Raw genomic sequence first — 10,864 nt, forward strand, 5'->3', positions numbered from 1 at the left:
AGGTGAAATATTATATATTTTTTTTAAATCAGTGTTATGAGTTTCTGCAAGCAGATTGTGGAGTGGTGGAATCAAACTCAGTAACCCCTTTAGGTTGATTACAGTATCATCATTTCTAGCACTGTTTATATACTGCCCTGATTTGATCCTGAGGAGATGAGAGGCAGGAAACACTAGCTGGCCGACTGGAAGATGAGCCATCAGCCACAGAGTTCATGTTTCGCTCTCAGGTTCTCACTCAGGCGTGTCTATCTCATTACAGGCAACATTAGACACAGGAGTAGGCTAGGGGATGAAAATAGTGTCTTGATACAGACAAAGCACTGAGTACATTAACCTTATACAGCAAGCACATGAGAATGTTCCTCATTAATTTACGTTAATTGACTTGTAGATCTAAACCTGTTGAGAGGATCCTCTATTGCCTTCTGATTCAAGCATATGATCAGTAAAATGATCAGTATAAATCCTATATATATGCAGTGCCTTCAGAAAGTATTCACACACCTCAACTTTTTTCAAATTGTGTTGTGTTACAGCCTGAATTTAAAATGTATAAAATTTACATTATGTGTCACCGGCCTACACACAATACCCCATAATGTCAACGTGGAGTTATGTTTTTAGAAATTTTCCCAAATTAATACATATGAGTCAATAAGTATTCAACCCCTTTGTTATGGCAAGCCAGGGAGGCTTGCCATAACAAAACAAAAACAAATCTGACCTTGAATATTGCTTTGAGCATGGTGAAGTTATGAATTACAATTTGATGATCTATCAAAACACCCAGTCACTACAAAGATACAGGCGTCCTTCCTAACTCATTTGCCGGAAAGGAAGGAAACGGCTTTTTGATTTCACCATGAGGCCAATAGAGATTTTAAAACAGTTACAGAGTTTAATGGCCGTGATAGGAGAAAACCGAGGATGAATCAACAAAATTGTACTTACTCCACAATACAAACCTAAATGGCAGAGTGAAAAGAAAGAAGCCTGTACAGAATACAAATATTCCAAAATATGCATCCTGTTTGCAATATGGAAGTAAAGTAAAACTGTGAAAAATATGGGAAAGAAATTATCTTTATGTTTTGAATACAAAGCGTTATGTTTGGGGCAAATCCAACACAACACATCACTGAGTACCACTCTCCATATTTCCAAGCATGGTGGTGGCTGCATAATGTTATGGGTATGCTTGTCATCGACAAGGAAAAGGAATAGAGCTAAGCACAGGCTAAATCCTTGAGGAAAACTTGTTTCAGTCTGCTTCCCCAACAGACACTGGGAGATAAATTCACCTTTCAGCAGTACAATAACCTTACAGTTTTGACTTAAGTCGGCTTGAAAATCTAAGGCAAGACTTGAAAATGGCTATCTAGCAATGATCAACAACCAAGTTGACAGAGCTTGAAGAATGAATTTACATTATTTATGTTTTATTTAACCTTTCATTATCTCGGCATGTCAGTTAAGGATCCGCACCTTTTTTTTCAATTTTCGCCTAAAATGACATACCCAAATCTGACTGCCTGTAGCTCAGGACCTGAAGCAATGAAATACATATTCTTGATACCATTTCAAAGGAAACACTTTGAAGTTTGTGGAGAAATGTGAAATTAATGTAGGAGAATATAACACATTAGATCTGGTAAAAGATAATACAAAGAAAAAAAAAACGTGTTTTTTTTTGTACCATCATTTTTTAAATGCAAGAGAAAGGCCATAATGAATTATTCTAGCCCAGGCGCAATTTATATTTTGTACACTAGATGGCAGCAGTGTATATGCAAAGTTTTAGACTGATCCAATGAACTATTGCATATCTATTCAAAATGTTGTATCAAGACTTCCCAAATGTGCCTAATTGGTTTATTCATACATTTTCAAGTTCATAATTGTGCACTTTCCTCAAACAATAGCATGGTACTCTTTTAGTGTAATAGCTACTGTAAATTGGACAGTACAGTTAGATTAACAGGAATTTAAGCTTTTTGCCCATATCAGATATGCCTATGTCCTGGGAATCTTTTTTGTTTCTTACAACCTCATGCTAATCGCATTAGCCTATGTTAGCTCAACCATCCCGAGGACGGGAAATTGATCCTGTAGAGGTTTAAGAACAAATTCTTATTTACAATGACGCCCTACACAGGCCAAACCCTGACAACGCTGGGCTAATTGTGCACCGCCCTATGGGCACAAAAAAACATCCGGTTGTGATACAGCCTGGATTCGAACCAGGGTGTCTGTAGTGACGCCTCAAGTACTGAGATGCAGTGCCTTAGACAGCTGAGCCACTTAAAACATGATAACGTGCAAATATTGTAGAATCCAAGTGTGCAAAGCTCTTAGAGACTTATCCATAAAGACTCACAGCTGTAATCACTGCCAAAGTTGATTCTAACTCAGGGCTGTGAAAAGTTATGTAAATTAGATATTTCTGTATTCCATTTTCAATACATTTGCAAACATTTCTGAAAACATGTTTCACTTTGTCATAATAGTGTAGTGTCTGTAGATGGTGAGAAAAATATATTTCATCAATTTTGAATTCAAGCTATAACATCATGTGGAATAAGTCAAGGTGTATGAATAATTTCTGAAGGCACTGTAATTGAAGGATTAGTGAGTATGATGAGGATGTGCTCCTTGAATACTATGTGATGAGTGTAAGATAGTCTATTTGTGAGGAACTGACTCAGATGCCTGACTGTATATTTAGCATCAGAAATGGGTGGTATTTGTAGCCATCCTGTTGGAGGGCTTTCCGGTCCAGTCGCTTGAGAGGCACACAGGGAGAGGAAAGTGGGGAGGCAGGAAGGATTGGTCTGGGCTAAGACTGAGGCTAAGGCTGCAGTGTAGCAAGCGAGGCCATGGCCCGTATCGTATTCCCTTTCACACTCAAAGAGATTTTGATGTCAGCAGGGAGCCTTGTTGATAGCGCCTCTTCAGCCTCCAATATCAATATTTCACACTGAGCAGTGTGTCAGACTTTTTCTGTTTACCTGTTTCACCCCAACAAAAAGCTTTTCTGATTTACATTTTGATGACAGGTTTTGACTACAGGTTCAGGTCTCTGGTAACTGGCAACTACAGTTGAAGTTGGAAGTTTACATACACTTAAGTTGGAGTCATTAAAACTTGTTTTTCAACCACCACAAATTTCTTGTTAACAAACTAAGTTTTGGCAAGTCGGTTAGGACATCTACTTTGTGCATGACACAAGTCATTTTTCCAACAATTGTTTACAGACAGATTATAATTCACTGTATCACAATTCCAGTGGGTCAGAAGTTTACATACACTAAGTTGACTGTGCCTTTTAACAGCTTGGAAAATTCCAGAAAATGATGTCATGGTTTAGAAGCTTCTGTTTGACATAATTTGACTCAATTGGAGGTGTACCTGTGGATGTATTTCAAGGCCTACCTTCAAACTCAGTGCCTCTTATCTTGACATCATGGGAAAATCAAAAGAAATCAGCCAAGACCTCAGAAAAGAAATTGTAGACCTCCACAAGTCTGGTTCATCCTTGGGAGAAATTTCCAAATGCCTGATGGTACCACGTTCATCTGTACAAACAATAGTACGCAAGTATAAACACCATGGGACCACGCAGCCGTCATACCGCTCAGGAAGGAGATGCGTTCTGTCTCCTAGAGATTAACGTACTTTGGTGCGAAAAGTGAAAATCAATCCCAGAACAACAGCAAAGAACCTTGTGAATATGCTGGAGGAAACAGGTACAAAAGTATCTATATCCACAGTAAGACGAGTCCTATATCGTCATAACCTGAAAGGCTGCTCAGCAAGGAAGAAGCCACTGCTCCAAAACCACCATAAAAAAGCCAGACTACGGTTTGCAACTGCACATGGGGACAAAGATTGTACTTTTTGGGGAAATGTCCTCTGGTCTGATGAAAGAAAAATAGAACTGTTTGGCCATAATAACCATCGTTATGTTTGGAGGAAAAAGGGGGAGGCATGCAAGCTGAAGACCACCATCCCAACCGTGAAGCACAGGGGTGGCAGCATCATTTTGTTGGGGGCTTTGCTTCAGGAGGGACTGGTGTACTTCACAAAATAGATGGCATCATGAGGAGGGAAAATGATGTGGATATATTGAAGCAACATCTCAAGACATCAGTCAGGAAGTTAAAGCTTGGTCGCAAATGGGTCTTCCAAATGGACAATGACCCTAAGCATACTTCCGAAGTTGTGGCAAAATGGCTTATGGACAACAAAGTCAAGGTATTGGAGTGGCCATCACAAAGCCCTGACGACAATCCTATAGAACCTTTGAGTGCAGAACTGAAAAAGCGTGTGCGAGCAAGGAGGCCTACAAACCTGACTCAGTTACACCAGCTCTGTCAGGATGAATGGGCCAAAATTCACCCACCTTATTGTGGGAAGCTTGTGGAAGGCTACCTGAAACATTTGACCCAAGTTAAACCATTTAAAGGCAATGCTACCAAAAACTAATTGAGTGTATGTAAACTTCTGACCCACTGGGAATGTGATGAAAGAAATAAAAGCTGAAATAAATCATTCTCTCAACTATTATTCTGACACTTCACATTCTTAAAATAAAGTGGTGATCCTAACTGACCTAAAACAGGGTATTTTTACTAGGATTAATTGTCAGGAATTGAGAAAACTGAGTTTAAATGTAGTTGGCTAAGGTGTATGTAAACTTCCGACTTCAACTGTATGTCCCCTGGGAGCACTGATCTGAATGAGTATTTATGAATAATACACGTGATTTTCAAATAATGGGTGGCGTGGTCTGCTATTTACCTGGGAGCTAATTAAATGTCCATATGGTAATAACATAATACTGTAGTTAACTCATAATTACCCTTTGTTAAGTAGCATTGTTTCTATAGCATTAGTTAGATCAAGTGCCATGTCCCATTTGTCAGATTATCACGCAATGTTGTGTAACATTTGTCTGAGGCCCTTTGAACTGTATCATCTGTTCTCTGAGTCAGGCTGAGCTAATAGAAGAAGGCAATTACAGGGCCTCCAGCTAGCAGGGCTCCTGCAGTAGCCCGCCTGACTCCATCCTCTTAATCTGTCTATTCACACATCTGCTTTGAGGGCAATTAGTCTGATATAATCTGGAGATGGATCAAACGTATGTCAGTCAGAGTTTGGGTCTTTGGGCTGCCAAGGGCTTTTCAGAGATGACTGCACTCGTACACAGCGCCTCATGGCTCATCCGACCCCTGCTGTCCCAGCATGCTCACTGTTCAGATCTCATCTCCCCGATGCTGGGGATTAGGGCCTAATCCCTGGGATGATTTTTTTATATCAAAACTAGGATCGCTGTTCTGCCGGCGTCACCGGCTACAGTCCCTCTAATGAGGACACCCACAGTGCACGGCTGAGAGAGCAGGGGGCCACAGTGGAACATAATCATTTAGGTGTGTGTGTGTGTTTGGTTTTACTATCCTTGTTGGGACCAGAAGTCCTCATTAGGATAGTAAATCAAGGAAAATTCGGACAAGTAGGTACATTTCTCTGGTCCCCACAAGGGAAAATACCTTTTTAAGGCTTAGGGGTTAGGTTTAGGGTAAGGGTTACAATTAGGGTTAGGGTTAGAATTAGGGTTGGGGTTAGGGTTAGGTTTAGGGGTTTAGGTTAAAGTTAAGGTTATGTTTAGGGTTAGGTGTTTAGGTTAGTGTTAAGGTTAGGTTTAGGAGTTAGGGAAAATAGGATTTTGAATGGGAATAAATTGTTTGGTCCCCACAAATCTAGTAAAACAAATGTTTGTGTGTGTTTGCCCACATCTCTTTCTCTGCAGGTGTATGGAGCTACCATCCAGTTCTATGAGCCATACCCAGAGGAGTGGCTGAGCACGTATGAGTCTGTTTGTGTTTGGTGGATGGGTAGAGTGGTGGAGATTGCATAATGGTCAGACAGAATGAAAATGAGAGGTATTGTGATGCATATAATCTATTCAATTGTGTTGTTTGCATCGCTCTTTCCCTTTGTCACAAAATGCTGACATGAAATGTACTGTGTATGTGTGATTAATCTCATGTTTCCTATACGAACAACCCTAGGCAAACAGTGACGGAGGGTACAATAAGCTGTGCCTGGGTCACTCTCTGTCTTGCCCACTCTTACTTCTCATCTCTCCCACTAATGTATCCACTCCTCAACTCAGCCTGTCAACCATAAGGATTGATACATAAGTGCTTGCTTGTTTTAGAATGATGATAATAAACTTTCGCAAGGATGAAGTGGGTGTGGGTATATTTTCTGCCACACTTTGTTTGTAAAACTGCACTTAGTGCATGCATAGAATATTACATGAGTCTGGTGGTTGAGGATAATGCGAGTGTTTGCATGATGCCGATGTACTGTTGATTAGGTGATCTGATCTGAAGATGTGTACTGTACATCACAATGAGCGTCTGGATGTTATTACTCTGAGGTGTATGATAGCAACATGATGAGGTGTGTTTGGTTGGCGAGATCACTGTATTAGATGTAAGTAGGCTAAGCAATCCATAATATACACTGAGTGTACAAGACCTTCCTATTATTGACTTTCACCCTTTTTTTCCTCAGAACAGCCTCAGTTGGGGCATGGACTACATAGGTGTTAAAGGTGTTCCACAAGGATGCTGGCCCATGTTGACTCCAATGCTTCTCACTATGTCAAGTTGGCTGGATGTCCTTTGGGTGGTGGACCATTCGGGAAACCCAGCAGCGTTGCAGTTCTTGAAACACTCAAACCAGTGTGGCTGGCACCTACTACCATACCGCGTTCAAAGTCCCTTAAATATCTAGTCTTGCCCATTCACTCTCTGAATGCCACACATACACAATCAATGGCTTAAATGTTTCAAGGCTTAAAAATAATTATTTAGCTAAGCTGCTAACGTTAGCCATCAAGCTAACGGAGTTAGTCCCAGATGAGATTTCCAATGCAGCCCTCTTTGTCTGTAGAGGTAAATGAACAGTTCCAGCGGTGTAGAAGCTGTATCCACTACGCTTTGTTTCGGGACAAACTAGATCACACAGAGTTCAAATGCGGCAATTGTTTGCTTGCCGAGGATTATAGGCTTGAGGTGGCTTCCTTGATGACGCAGGTAGTCAGTCTACGTAAGAAACTGGGTAAAACAAAGGTTAAATAAAATAAATAAAGGTTCAATAAAAAATTAAATAAAAAGCAGAGTGGAATGTTTACCTTTTCTACGCCAGTGGCTGGACGGCGTTCGCGCATGTTTGATGCTTCTCTGTCTTGTCATTTGTCATTATTCGACTGGCCGTTGTTGCCCGGAGTTCATTCGCCAGGGGAGCTATCTCTTGCCTCTCCTCCCCCATCTGATAGCGGAGTCGAAGGAGCACAGCAAGAGGATCATGGCAATCAACGATGGTCGCATGTCACCAGCCGTGGAAGCCGAAAGACAGCGGCCTGCCGCAAAGCAGCCTACCCTCCCAACGAGAGGCATGGAGCAGATACAAACAATTAATAGTTTTGCCGCCCTGGAGCCTGATCTTCCTGCACCTTCGTCGCTGGGGGTACCTGTGTCTGCGGTCGCTGTGCCTACTCCTTCCCTTACGATTTCAAAGTCGAAATCGGCAACCATCCGTCCCTGCTCTGGATCGAGCGGGGCTTCTTCATCAGTCGGAGACCTGCACCATCCTGGGAAGCGTGGGAGTGGGCAGATTTCCTCGTCTTTTTTTAGGGGGGTGGAAGAAATGTGACTCCATGGTAAGAAATGTGACAGTTCCTGGTGCAAAAACAATGTCATATCCCGGAGCTTGAGTAAATTACATTACTAAGCTGCTCCCGAATGTAGTACGCCATGACATGGACATCGATTCTATCGTAGTCCACGTGGGTTTTAATGACATTATGAAGGGCAGCTCTAATCAGTTGAAACTGGATTTCAAAGAGCTGATTGACTCTCTGCTAGACACTAATAAAAGACCCATCATATCTGGCATTGTGTCCTCTCTGAATCGTGGCATTGAACGCTTTAGCAGGATTCTTTCTCTTCACAACTGGCTATGTGATTATTGCAGCTCAACGGGTGTAACTTTTGTTGACAATTTCGATACCTTTTGGAAACAAAACACTTTTTATAAGGAGGATGGGGTCCAACCAAACAATTTGGGTTCCTGGATCCTTTCACAGCATTATAAAGCTCTGTTGAGACAATGACTTATCAATGACCCAAGCCCAGCTCAGTTAATCCCTACCATTGTGTTGCTGAGTCATCATAATGCTTTAGCAAATGTACATTGTACCAGGGGCATTGGTAGACACAATATATGTAACCTAATGTATGTCCCTCAAACTGACCTGAATGCCTCTGCTGATCCTACAGCTATTGTATGCAGCAATCATATGTCTATGAACCAAATGTATGCTGTTAGCACTGAGGCGGTGTGCCCTAGTAGGAAGTCCACTATGTGCAGCTCACTCTGCACTAACATAAATAACATGAGAATATCTACTTCTGCTAACCTTCCCAGTAAAGCAATGAAAACAAGAAAGCATCCCAGAAAAGTGCTCAAAATAGCTCACGTTAACATGTGTAGCTTAAGAAACAAGGTTCATAAAATTAATAAACTGCTAATAACAGATAACATTCATATTCTGACTCTGAAACTAATTAAGACAATACCTTTGATGATACGATGGTAGCAATAGAAGGTTAAAACAGAAATGACAGAAATGTCAGTGGTGGAGGTGTTGCTGTTTAGATTCAGGACCACATTCCTGTAAAGATTAGAGAGGATCTCATATTAAATAGTAATGAAGTAATATGGCTACAGGTTCATCTGCTTCACCTAAAGCCCAATCGTGTGGGAAGCTGCTATAGACCACCAAGTGCTAAAAGTCAGTATCTGGATAACGTGTTAAATGCTTGATAATGTATGTGATATGAACAGATATTTTCTGGGTGATTTAAATATTGACTGGCTTTAATCAAGCTGCCCACTCAAGAAAAATCTTCAAACTGTAACCAGTGCCTGCAAACTGGTTCAGGTTATCAGTCAACCTACCAGGGTAGTTACAAACAGGACAGGAATGAAATCATCAACATGTATTGATCACATCTTTACTAATGCTGCAGAAATGTGCTTGAAAGCAGTATCCAGATCCATCGGATGTAGTGATCACAATATAGTAGCCATATCTAGGAAAACCAAAGTGCCAAAGGCTGGGCCTAATATAATGTATAAGAGGTCATGCAAGAAGTTTCATAGTGATTCCTATGTTGTTGATGTAAAGAATATTTGTTGGTCCATGGTGTGTAATAAGGAGTAAACAGACGTTGCACTTGACACATTTATGAAATTGCTTATCCTAGTTACTAATAAGCATGAACCCATTAAGAAAATGACTGTAAAAAAATGTTCAAAACTCATGGATTGATGTGAAATTTAAAAAGTGTATGGTTGAGAAGGATGAGGCAAAAGGAATGGCAAATAAGTCTAGCTACTGCAAATTGAGAAATCATGTGACTAAACTGAATAAAAAGAAGAAGAAACTACACTATGAAACAAAGATAAATGACATAAAAAATGATAGTAAAAAGCTTTGGAGCACCTTAAATGACATTTTGGGGAAAAAGGCAAACTCAGCTCCATCATTCATTGAAACAGACGGCTCATTCATTACAAAACCCACTGATATTGCCAACTACTTTAATGCTTTTTTTAATTGGCAAGATTAGCAGACTTAGGCATGACATGCCAGAAACAAATGCTGACACTACACATCCAAGTATATGTGACCAAATTTTGAAAGAATTACGTAAATCAACAATGACAAGCCACCGGGGTCTGAAAACTTGGATGGAAAATTACTGAGAATAATAGAGGGCGATATTGCCATTCCTATTTGCCATATCTTCAATTTAAGCCTACTAGAAAGTGTGTGCCCTCAGGACTGGAGGGAAGCAAAAGATATTACGGTACCTAAAAATAGTAAAGACCCTTTACTGGCTCAAATAGCCGACAGCCTGTTATCAACCCTTAGTAAAGTTTTGGAAAAGAATGTGCTTAACCAGATACAATGCTATTTTACTGTAAACAAATTGACAACAGACTTTCAAATCGAATCAAATTTTATTAGTCACATACACATGGTTAGCAGATATTATTGTGAGCGTAGCAAAATGCTTGTGCTTCTAGTTCTGACAGTGTAGCAATATCTAACAAGTAATCTAGCAATTCCACAACAACTACCTAATACAAACAAATCTAAGTAAAGGAATGGAATAAGAATATATACACATGAATATATAGATGACAATGACCGAGTGGCATAGGCAAGTTGCAATAGATGGTATAAAATACAGTATATACTGTACATATGAGATGAGTAATGCAAGACATGTAAACATTATTAAAGTGTCATTATTAAAGTGACTAGTGATCCATTTATTAAAGTGGCCAATGAGTTCAAGTCTGTATATAGGCAGCATCCTCACTGTTTTAGTGATGGCTGTTTAACCTCTATGGGCTAGGTGGGACGCTAGCGTCCCCCCCGTGGTGCACTCCATCAACAGCAGGTGCATTTCAAGAGCTGCAAATTTGAAACCAAATAAATGTCAAAATTCAAATTTTTCAAACATACAACTATCTTACACCCTTTGAAAGATAAACATCTCCTTAATCTAACCACGTTGTCCGATTTCAAAAAGGTTTTACGGCGAAAGCATAAAGTTAGATTATGTTAGGAGAGTACATTGACAATAGCTGTGTGTAATGTTTTGTCAATTCAAAGACAGGGTCACCAAAACCATAAAACCAGCTAAAATGATGCACTAACCTTTTACAATCTCCATCAGATGACACTCCTAGGACATTATGTTAGACAATGCAT

This window comes from Salmo salar, chromosome 16 (assembly GCF_965601325.2).
Source record: "Salmo salar chromosome 16, fSalSal1, whole genome shotgun sequence".
Lineage (NCBI taxonomy): Eukaryota > Metazoa > Chordata > Actinopteri > Salmoniformes > Salmonidae > Salmo > Salmo salar.